We start from the raw sequence: 18,580 nt of genomic DNA on the forward strand, positions 1-18,580 counted from the left end.
AGGGCACCGGAGCAGTATACACATGGTGGTTGGAGTGCCGGGTCTATTTGGATATCTAATTTTATATATATATATATATATATACTGTATATAAATGTCCTTATGGCCTGTCTTTAAAAATATTATATATATCTATACTGTACATCTATAGATATAAATATATATATATATATATATATATACACTAGGAGCACCAGCCAAAATCTTGTCTAGGGCACCAAATTGGCTGGGCCTACTCTGCTCCCCCCCCCCCCACACTGGACTTGGTCTCTGCCATGCCTGAGGGGGGAAGGCAAGTGGCATGAGCTACAAGTTATAAATAGGGCTGCAGCAGTAACTGACGGTTCGTTAACTGACAGCAGCACAGAGCAGAGGTCCCTGAAGGCCGACTGAGGCTAGAAAAAGGCAGGGAAAGTTATCACAGGGCTTCTGGGAGAAGTCAGGAGGGCTTAGTCCGCCCATAGGACTGCTGATTTGGTGGATAGGCTGCCTGTCATCATCTCTCCCCACCCAGTGACAGAGGATCGGCCCTGCAGCAGGAGACAATGTAACGGTTCATCTGCCAGGTACTGAAACAGCTCTCTCAGCACAGCTGCTCCACACTGCACCTCTCAGCTCCTAGGGACCAATACTTATTTTGTACGACTCTTAGGGGTAAATTTACTAAGATTCGAGTCTGAACAAGTTTTTTTTTTTTTCAAACTCACAAATTTACTAAGAAGTGAGTTTAGCTGAGAGTGTGTTTTCCAATGGTGAAGCAGATCGAGATATCTCCCCCGAGTAGCAAGTTTAGATGAGATTACTCACCCGAGATTGCAGTGTTTTCTCTCTGCCAAACTCCCGAACAAGCAGCCTGCACATATCAGTGAGATACAGTCAGGTGCATAAATATTGGGACATTGACATAATTTTCATATTTTGGCCTCTATTCACCACCACAATGGCTTTGAAATGAAACAAACAAAATGTGCTTTAATTGCAGACTTTCAGATTTAATTTGAGGGTAATTACATCTAAATCAGGTGAACGGTGTAGGAATTACAACGGTTTCTATATGTGCCTCCCACTTTTTAAGGGGCCAAAAGTATTGGGACAAACTAAACAATCCTAAATCTAACTTTCACTTTTTAATACTTTGTTGCAAATCCTTTGCAGGCAATTACAGCCTGAAGTCTGGAATGCATAGACATCACCAGACGCTGGGTTTCATCCCTGGTGATGCTGTGCCAGGCCTCTACTGCAAATGTCTTCAGTTCCTGCTTGTTCTTGGGGCATTTTCCCTTCAGTTTTGTCTTCATCATGTGAAATGCATGCTCAATCAGATTCAGGTCAGGGGATTGACTTGGCCATTGCATAACATTCCACTTTTTAGCCTTAAAAAACTCTTTGGTTGCTTTTGCAGTATGCTTCGGGTCATTGTCCATCTGCACTGTGAAGCCCGTCCAAAGAGTTCTGAAGCATTTGACTGAATATGAGCATATAATATTGCCTGAAACACTTCAGAATTCATTCTGCTGCTTTTGTCAGCAGTCACATCATCAATAAATACAAGGGAACCAGTTCCATTGGCAGCCATACATGCCAACGCCATGACACTACCATCACCATGCTTCACTGACGAGGTGGTATGTTTTTGGATCATGAGCAGTTCCTTTCCTTCTCCATACTCTTCTCTTCCCATCACTCTGGTACAAGTTGATCTTTGTCGCATCTGTCCATAGGATGTTGTTCCAGAACTGTAATGGCTTTTTTAGATGTTGTTTGGCAAACTCTAATCTGGTCTTCCTGTTTTTGTGTCTCACCAATGGTTTACATCTTGTAGTGAACCCTCTATATTCACTCTTGTGAAGTCTTCTCTTGATTGTTGACTTTGACACATATACACCTACCTCCTGGAGAGTGTTCTTGATTTGGCCAACTGTTGTGAAGGGGTTTTTTTTGTTCACCAGGGAAATAATTCTTCTGTCATCCACCACAGATGTTTTCCGTGGTCTTCCTGGTCTTTTGGTGTTGCTGAGCTCTCCGGTGCATTCTTTCTTTTTAAGAATGTTCCAAACAGTTGATTTGGCCACACCTAATGTTTTTGCTATGTCTCTGATGGGTTTGTTTTGATTTTTCAGCCTAATGATGGCTTGCTTCACTGATAGTGACAGTTCTTTGGATCTCATATTGAGAGTCGACAGCAACTGATTCCAAATGCAAATGTCACACCTAGAATCAACTCCAGACCTTTTACCTGCTTAATTGATAATGAAATAACGAGGGAATAGCCCACGCCTGTCCATGAAATAGCTTTTGAGTTGATAGTCCCATTACTTTTGGCCCCTTAAAAAGTGGGAGGCACATATAGAAACCGCTGTAATTCCTACACCGTTCACCTGATTTGGATGTAATTACCCTCAAATTAAATCTGAAAGTCTGCAGTTAGAGCACATCTTGTTTGTTTCATTTCAAAGCCATTGTGGTGGTGAATAGAGGCCAAAATATGCACCTGACTGTATGTGAAGGCTGCTTGTGTTGTACCTCTAAAATAAGGGTTAAATGTTTAAAAAAAAATTACGTAGGGTCCCCCCCAAAAAAAATATAACCAGCCCCAGGCTGCCCAGCCAGTCCTGGCTCCTAAAAATATGGGGAAAAAATTAATAAGGTATTTTAGAAACCAGCACCTGGTTGCTGAGCCTGTCCTGGTTTTAGAAATAGGGGGAACAAAACTACATAGGGTTCCCCCTATACAGTATTTAAAACCAGCACCAGACTCAAATCTGGCTGGGGTGTAATGCCACAGCCAGGGGACCCTATCACCGGGTCACCCCAGCCAAAGCATTCGCACCCTAAGCCGGGAGTCTCAGGGGAGGTGGGGACCCCCCAATAAAGGGGTCCCACCTCTCCTGACACGCCAGGCTTAGTGTGAAGCCTGGGGCTCTTCCCCACACCACTGGGCTGTGGGTACGCGGGTAATAGTATTGTAAATAGTAATAAACTATTGTTTTTACCATGGAACTACAGGTGTCAGCATGCCTGGCCTTTGGCACTTGTGGAAATACAAGTGCCAGAAGGCAGCCGGCACCCGTACCCCCGCTGTAAAAAAAAAAACAGTTAAAAAACCACAACACACACCGTAGAAACTATAACTTTATTACATACACCTACCTCACTCACACATACTTACCTGCTGCTAGCTGTTCAGTCCCCTTTTCTTGTAGAATCCAATGGGAGTACCCAGAGCCGTAGCTAGACTTTTTGGTGCCCTGTGCCAGAAAGAGCATTGGCACCCCCCTCATTTTTCAAAGGGACATAATGCACCCAAAAAAGGACCATGGCTTCATGGGGAAGGGCCAGGGAAGAGATAGGGGAGGCCAGGAGATGCTGGGGATGAAATAAGAGGAAGCTACAAGCAAGAATGATAATAAACAGAAATTTGACAGACCCAAACAGCGCCCCCTGAACTGTGGTGCCCTGTGCGATGGCAACCGCCGCACTACCCTAGCTACGGCCCTGGGAGTACCTGAAAAGAAGATGTTATACTCCCCTCTATCCTTGAACTGGTCTACATAGAATCCCCAGACTTGGCAAAACAAAAAAGTGAGTAACACGATCCATGCCGAACAAGTATTGGTATGTGTGTTGTCAAACATACCAATACTTCGCGAATGACAGGATCATAAGGACTAGAAATAAACCTTTTAACTTTCCATCAGCTAGTAATAGAGCTGTTAACCAACAGTGGGCAGGCAGCTAGACATTATCCTCACAATAATCAAATGCAGGGAACCAGCCCACACAGTCAGCATTGAGACCTGAGGTACTGCAATAACCAAGCGCAAGGAACCTGCTCATATGTTCAGCATTGTTATTGGATGTACTGCAATAATTTTATTCACAGAATCAGTTCACATGTCCAGAGTGTTAACTGAGGTATTACAATAACTTTATCCTGGAAATCAGCCCTTACTCACAGTAAAGATCTATCAACTGTACTGCCGCAACAGGTAGCTGGTGAATTAAATCCCCTAAAATAAAGGGAATTATCACAGGGACAAAGGACAGATAATAGACTGTCATTTTTTGTGTGACCTGGGTCAATTAGTTTAAAGGTAATATACCTATAGTATTTCAGTAAATCTAAATGTTAAATTGTTAAATGTTCATGCATATAGTTATGTAATGTAATGTTGTAGTGTATCTGTTAGTAAAACATTGCAAAGAAAGAATTGGCCTATACTTGATTTGTTCTTCGAAGAGCAAAGTTACTGAAAGGGATATTGTTTATTTGAGGTGGGAAGTTCTGCCATGCAAAACTACTTGTGATAAGTTTAAAACTATTTTAAGTGTTTACAGAGGAGTGCAAATTTTTTCCCGTTCAAGAAGTATCCAGTAAAATAAACCTATTAGACTTTAAAGATTGTCGGTTATTGAGTTGGGAGATGGGTTTCTGAAAGACCTTGCCTCTCTGAGAATCAGAAAGTGAAAAGGGGAAATCCTTAAAAGAAAAGGCCCATACCTTCCATTTGGAAAGAGTAAGTCCTTGAAGTTGAATTTGTTAAATTACTTACCTGGGTATTACAGTAGAAGCAGTAGCAGCAGCAGTAGTAGCAGGGGTGTTATTTAGAGAGGAGGGGGCCTGGGTGCATTCCCAATCCGGGGCCCCCTCCTCACTTCCCAACAGCCGGCTGCCGACTGATGTGGCTGGCTGACCACCGGAGCATTAGTAGACTCTGGGTACTAGAGTGTGCCCGGAGTCTACTGCGCATGCGCAAAACACTGGAAAAATGGCCGCGGAGGCCATTTTTCTTGGTTTTTGTACAGCTGTGACACCCAGTGCGGGGCCTTGTAGAGGTAAGTTTTAAATAATATGGGTCCCAGGTGTGGCCCCCCCGGACCGGAGGCCCATGTGCACTACACACCCTGCACCCATTATAGATACGCCCCTGAGTAGTAGCACGAGTAGTAGTAGCAGCAGTAGTAGTAGTAGCATGAGTAGTAGTAGCAGTAGCAGTAGTAGTAGTGGTCGTAGTAGTAGCAGTAGTAATAGTAGCACTAGTAGCAGTAGCAGCAGTAGTAGTAGTGGTGGTAGTAGCAGCACTAGTAGTAGAAGCAGTAGCAGTAGTAGTGGTGGTAGTAGTAGCAGTAGTAGCAGTAGAAGCAGTAGTAGCACGAGTAGCAGTAGCAGTAGAAGTAAGAGTAGTAGTAGCAGTAGTAGTAGAAGCAGTAGTAGCATGAGTAGTAGTAGTAGCAGTAGTAGTAGTAGTAATAGTAGTAGTAGCAGCAGTAGTAGTATAGTAGTAGCAATAGTAGTAGTAGTAGCAGTAGTAGTAGAAGCAGTAGTAGCATGAATAGTAGTAGTAGTAGTAGTAGTAGTAGTAGCAGTAGTGGTAGAAGCAGTATTATCACGAGTAGTAGTAGTAGTAGCAGTAGTAGAAGCAGTAGAAGCATGAGTAGTAGTAGCAGTAGTAGTAGCAGCAGTAGTAGTAGTATAGTAGTAGCAATAGTAGCAGCAGCAGTAGTAGTGGTGGTAGCAGTAGCAATAGTAGTAGTAGCATCAGCAGTAGTAGTAGTGGTGGTAGTAGCAGTAGTAGTAGCAGCAGCAGTAGTGGTGGTGGTAGTAGTAGTAGCAGAATAGTAGTAGTGGTGGTAGTAGTAGCAGTAGTAGTAGTAGCAGCAGTAGTGGTGGTAGTAGTAGCAATAGTAGTAGTAGTAGTAGTAGTAGCAGTAGTAGTAGTATAGTAGTAGCAATAGTAGCAGCAGCAGTAGTAGTGGTGGTAGCAGTAGCAATAGTAGTAGTAGCATCAGCAGTAGTAGTAGTGGTGGTAGTAGCAGTAGTAGTAGCAGCAGCAGTAGTGGTGGTGGTAGTAGTAGTAGCAGAATAGTAGTAGTGGTGGTAGTAGTAGCAGTAGTAGTAGTAGCAGCAGCAGTAGTGGTGGTGGTAGTAGTAGCGGTAGTAGTAGTAGCAGCAGCAGCAGCAGTGGTGGTGGTAGTAGTAGCAATAGTAGTAGTAGCAGCAGTAGTGGTGGTAGTAGTAGCAATAGTAGTAGTAGTAGTAGTAGTAGTAGCAGCAGTAGCAGTAGTAGCACTGTACTGTCCCACACTAAGTGTCTGACAAATTTGGAGCAGCCAGCATAACCAATACTCTATCTTCCAATAATCCAGTCAGATGTGATCTGAAGATCTGAGTTTATTATTCTATAGAGGAACTTGCATGGAAATGATAAGTAATGAGATGAGATGATAAGTAATGTTGGTAAAACTGAAAACAAACAATGAAAAGCAATTACTATATGTACATGGGAATGCAAGGCAAACATATACATAACATGGGATATGCAAATGACATGAAACATACAGTATGCAAAGTACAGGCTGCAACGTCACATTGTACAGCTAACATGTATTACTGACTAAGCAGATCTGTGGCACAGTTGAAGCTTAGAACTCACCATCGGATGCTGTACCAGGTTGAGCATATGTAATGATGATTGTCTGGGATCATGTGAAAAGGAAAATGGCTGCTTACAGCTCCTTTAGCCCAGAATGCATTGCTAGACTGCTATGGAATGTTAAGAAGGACAAAATAGATCAGATTTAAACTGCTGCTGTCCTGACCACTAGGTGGGGCTGCTAATGTGAATTAGTGTAACATAACAAACCATATGCTGAAGGCATGACACTCCCCGTCTGGTATCGTTGATACCACAAATTTAAACTCTAAGTAGGTAACAGTAAAAACAGTTCAGACACTGGTCTGAGAAACAACTTATTCTCTCCTTGCTTACAGATCTTGAGCTCGACCTTACGAACCTTTCTGTCCTTGCTCGGGAACGTCTTGGTGACAATACTCAAAGGACACTCATTACGTTGTGACTGACAATCTCTGCCAAGCACAATGTCACCAGGTTTTAGGTTGGGTTTGGCAACTTGCCACTTGGTCCTTGGCTGCAGGGTAGAGATATATTGTCTTTTCCACCTGTCCCAAAGGGTGTTTGCTAGGCTTTGAACTTGCCTCCATTGTCGTTTGAATAAGTCTTTGTTGGTGAACTCTCCAGAAGGAGCATAGATAGTCCCGGTCTTCTGAGAAAGAAGAGTAGCAGGAGTAAGTAGAAGTGGATCTTCTGGGTTATTAGAAACTGAAGTCAAAGGTCTGGCATTGACGATAGCTGAGACTTCAGCCATGAAAGTTGTTAAAGTCTTGCAGTACCTACTTGTAGGAATATGGAATCAAGGATTCTGCGTATGATGCCAATCATCCTTTCCCATGTACCTCCCATATGAGAAGAATGAGGTGGGTTGAAAGTCCATGTACAACTTTGCTCACTGAGGTATCTCTCTACACCTTTAGTGTCAATGTTTGAGTGAATTTGTAGTTCTTTGGTTACATAAATATTTTGACAGTGATGCCAACCTATACATTCAGTCACTCTTAGAAATTTGACACGTTTAAATGAACGGGCTGTATGAGTTAGGCAGGTAATTGCTCTAAGAAGTGATTTCCAAGTAGAGAATCTTTGGAATCTGTGTGGCTCAAGTTGACAATGTGAGATCATGGTATGGATCGTTGTCACAGCTAGCACTGCAGCACAAAGTTCTAGCCTGGGTATGGTATGCTCTGGAAGTGGTGCTAACTTCGCTTTGCCCATGACAAACCCAATATGACACTGGCCTCTAATATCCACAATTTTAAGATATGCAACAGCGGCAATTGCTTGGATTGAAGCATCAGAAAATACACATAGTATCTGGTTTTGTACTTTTGTAGAAGGCACAGGAGCATATAAATGTGTAATATAAAGGTTGGTTAAGGTGGACAGAGAACTTTTCCGATTGTGAAAAAAAGAGTAGCAATCACATAACCTGCGCTTGACTGACAATCAACCTGGATATGTTTCTCAGGTGGTATCTCTTCACTGGACAATAATCTGTGTATCGTATATATCTCTAGGGAAATGTCCTCTCAGAGATCATAGTATACCCTAGAAGAGATAAAATAAATGCATATAGTGAAGTACGTTTTTTTAATAAACATGAATGACAATAAAAACAAAAATTAAAGCAATGAAGACAAGATGTATATCAAACAAAGGCAGGAATATGCAGCATATATTCCTATGGAGGTATCCCACATGGACAATAAAGTGCAATTACCGGATGGTCCAATAAATAAAACGTGTAGTAATGTCTCAGTGGAAGTCCCGGGTTCTCCGCTGGGCACTGCTCACTTTATCATCCAGTTCAGCTCTGCATGGCATAAGTCCAAGGAGATAATCCATAAAACACCAACGGGTTTCGATCCCTTGTACTGGGGTCTTTTTCAAGGTGAATTGTAGTTTGTGCTGCACTGTCTTTAAATACCGACCCTATCCAATCACTGTGCCGCCGCAGCTGTTCCCTAAGTAGAGACCGACTACAATGTCCATGATCCTTTGCAGCAGCAGACACGTGTTTCCTCTAAATATTACATCATTTCTGGCATCCCCGATACACGGATAGGACCCTTTGATAGGTATAGAGGGGGGCAGACTCCTATTTCCTCTGGCTGTTGTATCATTTCCGGCATCCCCAACATGCGGATTGATTCCTTTGTTAAATGCAGGGAAGGACGGACTTCTGTTTTGTTATGTCCTATCCGTTACTGTTGTTTATCGTCGTCATGGTAACAAAGACTAACGATCGTACCTTCATCTCATCGATGGTACAGACGCCCACTTAGTATATCAATCCTAAGGGACACGGTCCTCAATAAATACAAAGAAAATATAATAGATTACTTATACACAAAAAATATATAAAACATATTTTATAAAAAATATAAAGTATACAATAAAAATATAAAGATATAAAGTGCAATAGTGAAGATAAAGTATGTGCTCATAGTGCCACAACACAATAATATTAAAAGATATTCCATAAATCTGAACTTTTCCACTCCTCCAACAAATCTCTTTTCTGAGGAGACAGTGGTGCGTCCCAGTCAGATGACTCGCAGATTAGGTCTCTGAGCAAGGCTTTACCTTGGATAGTGACAGGAGCAGCAAATCCTAAGGGGTCATACAAGCTGTTTATAACAGACAAGACACCTCTATGGGTGTAGGGTCTTTCCTCACTATTCACTTGGAAGGTAAAGGAGTCAGATTTTAAGTCCCATAAGAGTCCAAGGCTACTTTGAGCTGGTGGAGAATCAGTTCCTAAATCTACATCCCTTAAATCACTGGTACGATCTTGACAAGGGAAGGCTTCCATCACTCTTTTGCTGTTGGAAGCTATTTTGTGAAGCCTGAGATTAGAGCAGGCAAGCATTTCCTGAGCTCTCTTGAGGAGGCTGATTGCTGTCTCATCTGTTGGCATAGACTTTAAACAGTCATCTACATAGAAATCTTTTTCCACAAGTTGTCTAACATCAGAACCATACTCTAGCTCACCCTTTTGAGCTGAACGTCTGAGTCCATAGATGGTAACTGCAGGGGAAGGGCTGTTACCAAAGATGTGTACCTTCATGCGGTACTCTGCAATATCTTTAGAGTGGTCGTTATCTCTGAACAATAGGAATCTTAGGAAATTCCTGTCACTTTCTCTCACGAGGAAGCAATGAAACATTTGTTGAATGTCAGCTGTGAAGGCAATAGAGTCCTTGCGGAAACGTAAGAGTACTCCAAGGAGTTTGTTGTTAAGGTCTGGTCCTGTCAGGAGAACATCATTTAAGGTGATGCCTTTGAACTTGGCACTGGAATCAAACACGACTCTGATCTGACCTGGTTTCTTTGGGTGGTATACTCCAAACATTGGTAAGTACCAGCATTCATCTGTGTCTTTATGAATGGGAGCTCTCAGCATGATCATTCTCAAATATTTTGTTCATGAAAGAGAAGAAGTGATCTTTCATTTCTGGTTTCCTGTGAAAGCTGCGTTTTAATGAAGAGAAGCGTTTAAGTACTTGTTCTCTGTTGTTAGGTAGGCGCCATCTGTGTGTTTTAAAGGGTAGAGGTGCAACCCAGCTGTTGGCATCATCTTTGCCTAGTCCTTTTTCATTATTTCCAGGAATAGATTGTCCTCTATGGACATTGCGACTTGGTTATCCCTTTTTGTTCTTTGAAAGACTGTGTACCCCAAATGTTCTTGGTAGCTGTCACAGATGTGGTTGTCACTAGGAGAGTCTATGACAGTGCAGTGTTGTAGTTCCTTTATGAGGAAGTGATTGTGACATGGTTGAAATAGAGAAGGGCGTCTGTTTTCTAAAGTACAGGTAAGCATACCGTTGACAGTAACTGGTTTATGCACTTTTCCAAGACATACTTCTCCTATTATGACCCATCCTAGGTCTAATCTTTGAGCATAAGGAGCATTGTGTGGACCATTAATCTGACTTTTGGCTTTGTGGACTCGTAAGTTATCTCTAGTAATGAGTAGAATTATCTGGGCTAGTGGGTCCAGTTCTGGTATCAGATGTGCTATACGTTTCAAATGTGCATGATAGATAGCTGCGTCTGGTGTAGGGATTTCAGAGCTATTATCAGGGATCTCATTGCATTCTGTGATAGTGGGTAAGGGAAGGCATGTCTTTCCATCTATGGACTCGACTTGATTGCCGATTGCTCTTCTCCCCATTGTCTCGAAACTCCCTGCACAAGTCCTTAAGGAGTATGGAGCGCTGGATCCTTTGATATTAAAGGTCTCAAAGAAGGTTGATCTGGCTAGAGACTTATTACTTTGATCATCTAGGATTGCATAAAGTTTGACGGCTTTCTCTGGTTGGCTGTTAGGATAGACTGACTAAACAGATTTTGGAGCAAGATTTGCCACTAATAGTGTCTTTGCAGACTTCAGTACATTGTGAAGTTATCTCTGGTATGACTGCAGTAGTGTCTCTTTGCTCCACACTGAGCTCCCCGCCATGCTCTGTGTCACCATAACTGTGTTGTAAAGTCAATGGGAAAGGTCCAGGGTGTAGAGCTGTGTTGTGTTCTGTGCTGTGACATTCTATGCAGTTAACACTAACCTTACAATCCTTGGCAAAGTGGATTGTAGAAGAGCAGCACTTGTAGCAAATGCTGTTTTCTCTTAGGAATGCTTTGCGGTTCTCCAGGGACTTTTCTCTGAAGGCTCTGCATTTCAGGAGAAGATGCAGTTTGTTATGCAGGGGACACTGCTTGCCAGGATCTTTATCTTTATTCTCTTGATGAGTAGAATAGGTAGACCTGTGGGAAGAATCTGTATAATGCACATTAGTCTTGTGAACTGTGACTAACATTTTGCGGGGTTTAGGTAGAATAGGGGTTGAGCTAGTCATGGTAAAGGCAAAACTAGGATCATTCCTGGTCTTAGCTTGTTGGTGCACGAAGTCCACAAAAACAGAGTATGGTGGAAATGGTACGTTGTGCCGCTGCTTATATTTGGAACCATGGATGAGCCATTGCTCCTGCAGATAGTAAGGTAGCTTTTGCACTATAGGGCTAATGCCTCTGGCTGTGTCGAGGAAGGCAAGTCCTGGTAAGTATCCCTCACACTTGGCTACTTGAAGCTCCATTAGTAGGTCACTTAATTCTCTCAGTCTCTGATAGCTTTTGTTAGGTAACCTAGGGAAATCATCAATTCTTTTGAATAGTGCACTCTCTATTATCTCTGGTGAGCTGTAGCACTCATTTAATCTATCCCAGATCATTTTAAGGCCATTCTCAGGCTGATTGATATCGATCACTCTTAACCTTCTAGCATGTTCAGCGGATTCAGGTCCTCATTCAGAGGCGGTCGTAGGATGCAAGCGGTCGCTCAGAAACAGGGTGGCCGCTTGCATCCTGAACGGCCGCCTCCAAGTCGGTCGTTAGGCTGTAGGTTAACACCCACAGCTCTAAAGACCGCTAAGGGAGATGGTCATGATAGTCAAGACCATCGCGACCATCGGGGCTTACGACGAGACCCTAGGGTAGGGTCTCGTCAACCTTAAGCCCCAGGAAGCTTCCTGCTCTGTTTGAGCAGGAAGCTCCCCACTGACATCACTGATGATGTCAGTGGGGACTCCCACAAAACAGCAAGCTTTCTGAAAGGAACGCCTTCGTTTGGCCGGGCACGCCCCTTGCCCACCCAGCAAACGGAGCGAGCTGTCAATCCACATTGACAGCACGCTCCGTCTGCTTCAAGCCCGCTAACGACGGGTGATCTGTTGTTAGCGGGGGCTCGCGCATGCGCATGACGGAGCAGTCTCCGTCGTGCGCATGCCCTGTGGACCAACATCGAGTCGGTTGCGAGCACTCAGCGCTCGCGATGACTCTGAATAAGTTCCTCATTCCCAAGCCATTTAATTAAAAGGTCTATCTCTTCACTATGTGAAAGGCCTAACCCTCTGATTACATTTTGGAAAGAGGATTGCCAGGCTCTGAAGCTCTCAGGGCGATCATTGAATTTTGAGAGTCCGTTTGTGACCAGCTCTTGGCGAGCAAGAAACTTGGCAAAGTCTAATGTGTCTTGATTGGCTCTAGGAGATGCTGTTGTGCATTAACATGATGAGTAAATAGTGCATGGTCATACCTGTTAGGATTGTATGGTTCCTGTTGGCTTGTATCATGCCACTTTTGTGTGTGGGTAGTTATGCCTTTGTTGTAGTTTGCAGATTCAGACACCTGGTGTGGGGGAAGGTTGTCCCTCATGGGTTCCCTGTGTCTAGAATTCTCTTGTTTGCAAGTTTGCAGTTCACTGTTGACTAGTGGGGGCGCTGATAGTGTGTTTGGCTTGTTTCACTGACAAAATCTGAATGCATGCTTTGTACTGATTGAGGTTTGCTACTCATTTTGGATGCTTGATTGACATATTCTGATGTGCATTGCAATGAATTCTGCGATCCAAGCTCTGCGTCAAGCACATTGATCTTCCTTATATTAATAAGTTCTACAGATTCTAAGAATGCTGCTTCAGCGATAGCAGCTGCTGCCTCCTTCTCTGCAGTGAGCTTCTCACTAATTGCTTCTAGGCGTTGTTTCTCCATAACTCTTTCTGCATCCAGACGTGACCTCTCCATATCGTTTTCTGCATCCAGACATGATCTTTCTGCATCCAGACATGATCTTTCTGCTTCCAGACGTGACCTCTCCATGTCTCTTTCTGCATCCAGACGTGATCTTTCTGCTTCCAGATGTGATCTCCCTATTCCTTTCTCTGCTTCTAAACATGATTTTTCTGCATCCAGACGTGACCTCTCTATTTTCAATTGCATCTCTTGTTCAGCAAAGGTGGCCCGCACTTTTGCAGCTTCCGCTTTTGCGCGTGCCATTATGGCTGCATTGCTGATAAAGATTTGGAGGAACTAGAGACTTGGGACCTTGTTTTGTATGAAGATGTCGTTTTCTGTGACATGATGATGGAATGGAAATGCTTGACTGTGTAGAGGCTGCTGTATTGTAATGTGCAGATAACTGAACTGACACTGTAGCAGGTCTCTGAGTAGTCAGGGTCTTGGGACTGTTGTTAGGCTGTTTGACTGTGCAGGGACTGTTGTCTTGCCATATGCAGGTGGCTATACTGACAGTGTGAAATTCCTGTGTAGTCAATGGCGGTACTCCTATTGCTGAGCTGCCATGGTTAGACTGTATAGAAACTCTTGTACTGTCATATGCAGATAGCTCTGGCTGGCAGTGTAACAGATCTGTGAGTCTGTATGTGTCCCACTTGCTGACAGAAAGTTACTGACAATGGCCCTCATTCAGAGCCAGACGCAATTAGTGCTTGCTCGTCCTGAAAATAGGGGTGGCTATTCAAATGAACCGTTCGCTGTTTGCGGTCTGTTCACGCCTCTAGGTCTGAACAAGCGAACAAAACTTGCGGTCGTTTTTTGGGAAACTACGCCCCCTGGCCGCTCGCATCCTACATCATGTCCGCTATTTATTAGATTAATCGAGTACATCGACCAGGGTATGAGCTGCTCGCTATTCTTGTGGTTGGTTTTTGCTACCACAATTTTGCGAGCAGTTCTGGCTATAAAATAACCCAGTGACGTGGTTACTGACGCTGCTGTTTTAATTATGCACACCCATAAAACGCCCGTTTTGACCTTTAAGCACGCCTGCGTTCTGATTTCCACTCCCCGTTTTCAAGCACCTTCCCCTGTTACCACCCACATACGCCTCATTCTGTCACTCAAATTATCAGGCATTCGCTATTTTGCGAGCACATGAATTTCGACTGCACTGACTGGTTCGCGCATGCGTATAACGATCCGTACGCATGCGCAGTTGGCCAAACATCGCTTGGAGCGAACGAGCTGCCGCTTACGAGTGGCTCTGGATCAGGCCCAAAGTCAGATATATGCATCACACGCTGGGAGCCCGATGTTTTACTGTACTGCCCCGCACTAAGTGTCTGACAAATTTGGAGCAGCCAGCATAACCAATACTCTATCTTCCAATAATCCAGTCAGATGTGATCTGAAGAACTGAGTTTATTATTCGATAGAGGAACTTGCGTGGAAATGATAAGTAATGAGATGAGATGATAAGTAATGTTGGTAAAACTGAAAACAAACAATGAAAAGCAATTACTATATGTACATGGGAATGCAAGGCAAACATATACATAACATGGGATATGCAAATGACATGAAACATACAGTATGCAAAGTACAGGCTGCAACGTCACATAGTACAGCTAACATGTATTACTGACTAAGCAGATCTATGGCACAGTTGAAGCTTAGAACTCACCATTGGATGCTGTACCAGGTTGTTAAGCATATGTAATGATGACTGTCTGGGACCATGTGAAAAGGAAAATGGCTGCTTACAGCTCCTTTAGCCCAGAATGCATTGCTAGACTGCTATGGAATGTTAAGAAGGACAAAATAGATCAGATTTAAACTGCTGCTGTCCTGACCACTAGGTGGGGCTGCTAATGTGAATTAGTGTAACATAACAGACCCTATGCTGAAGGCATGACAAGCACAAGTAGTAGTAGCAGTAGCAGCAGTAGTAGTAGTGGTAGTAGTAGCAATAGTAGTAGTAGTAGCAGCAGAAGTAGTAGTAGTGGTGGTGGCAGTAGTAGTAGTACCAGTAGTAGCAGCTAGTGGCATCACAAAGGGGTGCGGGCCGCACCCAGGTGTCACCCACACCTCCGGCATCCCAGTGATAACCACGGGCCAGGGTTTAGGCCGCGAGGCTACACCACCTGTCAGTAAGGCCATGCCCCTATCCACGAGACCATGCCCCCTTTCAGCTGCATCCCTCCCAGCACCGGTTACCACCATGGGGAGGGATGCCACTGGTAGCAGCAGTACTAGTAGTAGTAGCAGCAGCAGTAGTATTAGTGGTTGTAGTAACACTAGTAGTAGTAGCAGCAGCAGTAGCAATAGTAGCAATAGCACTAGTAGTAGTAGTAGCAGCAGTAGCACGAGTAGTAGTAGCAGCAGTAGTAGTAGTAGTACCAGTAGTAGCAGCAACAGGTGTATTAGTGGTTGTAGAAGCAGTAGTAGCAGCAGTAGTAACACTAGTAGTAGCAGTAGTTGCAGCAGCAATAGTAGCACTAGTAGTAGTAGCAGTAGTAGTAGCAGCAGTAGCATCCATAGTAGTAGTAGTAGCAGCAGCAGCAGGTGTATTAGTGGTTGTAGAAACAGTAGTAGCAGCAGTAGTAACACTAGCAGTAGCAGCAGCACCAGCAGCAATAGTAGCACTAGTAGTAGCAGCAGTAGCAGCCATAGTAGTAGTAGTAGCAGTAGTAGAAGTAGTGGTAGTACAGTAGCATTAGTAGTAGCCCAGGGCCGGCTCCAGGGTTAACAGCACCCTGTGCCGGCCGAGTGCACTGCACACATGCGTGACCGAAATTGGAGGTGTGATCTACTTAACATAGGCCACTCCCCCTTATGCGACGTTATTTGTGAAATTGGCTGGCTGCTGGCACTGGCAGGCAGGCTGTATGTGGTGGAGTGTGGCACACACACTTGACACACAGCCTGCCTGTCGGTGCCAGCCCATGACACTGTGTCCAAAGCGAAAGCACAACAGCGGGGTGGGTGTGCAGCTCGGCATGACAGCACACAGCCAGACAGTGACAGGGCCGGGACGGCCATGGAAAATGGCGGCAGAAAATCATCGCCCACTGTAGGTTGCGCCCTTGTGTGGCCGCTCAAGTGGAACATGCATAGAGCCGGCCCTGTAGCAACAGTAGTAGTAATAGTAGCAGTGTATTAGTAGTCGCAGCAGCAGTAGTGGTAGTAGCAGTAGCAGCAGAAATACAGTGGCATTAGTAGTAGTAGCAGCAGTAATAGTAGTGGTCCCCCTCCCCCCCCATTTTTTCTAAATAGGGACATGAGGTAGTACACCTGAAATACGGCCATGGCTTCATGGGGAAGGGCCAGGGAAGAGATAGGGGAGGCCAGGAGATGCTGGGGATGAAAAAAGAGGAAGCTACAAGTGAGAATGATGATAAACAGGAAGGTTGACAGGCCCAAACAGCGTCCCCTGCCCTGCGGTGCCCTGTGCCATGGCACTGGTTGCACTACCCTAGTTACGGCCCTGGTAGTGGTAGTAGCAGTAGTGGTAGTAGCAGTAGTAGAAGTAGTGGTAGTAGCAGTAGTACAGTAGCATTAGTACTAGTAGTAGCAGTAGTAGTAATAGTAGCAGCGAGCTGCGCATTAGTAGTTGTAGCAGTAGTGGTAGTAGTAGTAGTAGTGCTGTAGCAGCAGTAGGAGTGGTAGTAGCAGTAGCACTAGTAGTAGTAGTAGCAGTAGTATTAGTGGTAGTCGCAGTAGTAGCAGTAGCACTATTAGTACAGCCATGGCCAAAAGTTTTGAGAATGACACAAGTATTGGTTTTCACAAAGTCTGCTGCTTCAGTTTTTATGATGGCAAATTGCATATACTCCAGAATGTTATGAAGAGTGATCAGATTAATTGCAATGAATTGCAAAGTCCCTGTTTGCCATGACAATGAACTTAGGAGCTGATTGAGAACCGATCGCTAGATGCAATCGCTCAAACGATGTGTATGCAAATTGCATAGGCAGTGCAATCACACAGCAAGGCATTAGCACAGACGGTGTAATGGTTAGCGTTACTGCCTCACAGCAATGACGTCATGGGTTCAATTCCCACCATGGCCCTAACTGTGTGGAGTTTGTATATTCTCCCTGTGCTTGCGTGGGTTTCTTCCGGGTACTCCGGTTTCCTCCCACACTCAAAAAATATACTGGTAGGTTAATTGGTTCCCCACAAAAATGAACCTGTGTGTGTAGGTGTGTGTGCATGTGATAGGGAATATAGATTGTAAGCTCCACTGGGGCAGGGACTGATGTGAATGGCCAAATATTCTCTCTGTAAAGCACTGCAGAAAATGTGTGCGCTATATAAATAACTGTTAAAAAATAAATAAATAATAAATAATTAGCACGCCCAGTATTTCTTAGAGAGCGATCACATAGTGTAGTAGTTGTAGTAGAAATTGTAGTGATAGTAGTAGTAGTAGTAGTAGTAGCAGTAGTAGTAGAAATAGTAGTAGTAGAAATAGTAGTAGTAGTAGAAATAGTAGTGGTAGTAGTAGAAATAGTAGTAGAAATTGTAGTGGTAGTAGTAGTAGAAAAAGTAGTAGTAGTAGTAGAAAAAGTAGTTGTAGTAGTAGAAATAGTAGTAGTAGTAGAAATAGTAGTGGTAGTAGTAGTAGTAGAAATAGTAGTAGTAGTAGAAATAGTAGTGGTAGTAGTAGTAGTAGAAGTAGTAGTAGTAGTAGTAGTAGTAGTAGTAGAAATAGTAGTAGTAGTAGCAGTAGAAATAGTAGTAGTATTAGAAAAAGTAGTAGTAGAAATAGTAGTAGTAGAAATTGTAGTGGTAGTAGTAGTAGTAGAAATAGTAGTAGTAGTAGTTGTAGTAGAAATTGTAGTGATAGTAGTAGTACTAGTATAAATAGTAGTAGTAGTAGCAGTAGTAGTAGTAGAAATAGTAGTAGTAGAAATAGTAGTAGTAGTAGAAATAGTAGTGGTAGTAGTAGAAATTGTAGTGGTAGTAGTAGTAGAAATAGTAGTAGTAGTAGTTGTAGTAGAAATTGTAGTGATATTAGTAGTACTAGTAGAAATAGTAGTGGTAGTAGTAGAAATTGTAGTGGTAGTAGTAGAAATAGTAGTAGTAGTTGAAAAAGTAGTAGTAGTAGTAGTAGTAGTAGATGTAGTAGAAATTGTAGTGATAGTAGTAGTAATAGTAGAAATAGTAGTAGTAGCAGTAGTAGTAGTAGAAATAGTAGAAGTAGAAATAGTAGTAGTAGTAGTAGAAATAGTAGTGGTAGTAGTAGAAACAGTGTTAGTAGTAAAAATTGTAGTGGTAGTAGTATTAGAAATAGTAGAAATAGTAGTAGTAGTAGTAGCAGTGGTAGTAGTAGTAGAAATAGTAGTAGTAGTAGTAGAAATAGTAGTGGTAGTAGTAGAAATAGTAGTAGAAATTGTAGTGGTAGTAGTAGTAGAAAAAGTAGTAGTAGTAGTAGAAAAAGTAGTTGTAGTAGTAGAAATAGTAGTAGTAGTAGAAATAGTAGTGGTAGTAGTAGTAGTAGAAATAGTAGTAGTAGTAGAAATAGTAGTGGTAGTAGTAGTAGTAGAAGTAGTAGTAGTAGTAGTAGTAGTAGAAATAGTAGTA

The sequence above is a fragment of the Taudactylus pleione genome, unplaced genomic scaffold (genome assembly GCF_031769625.1).
Source record: "Taudactylus pleione unplaced genomic scaffold, aTauple2 ptg000336l, whole genome shotgun sequence".
Classification (NCBI taxonomy): domain Eukaryota; kingdom Metazoa; phylum Chordata; class Amphibia; order Anura; family Myobatrachidae; genus Taudactylus; species Taudactylus pleione.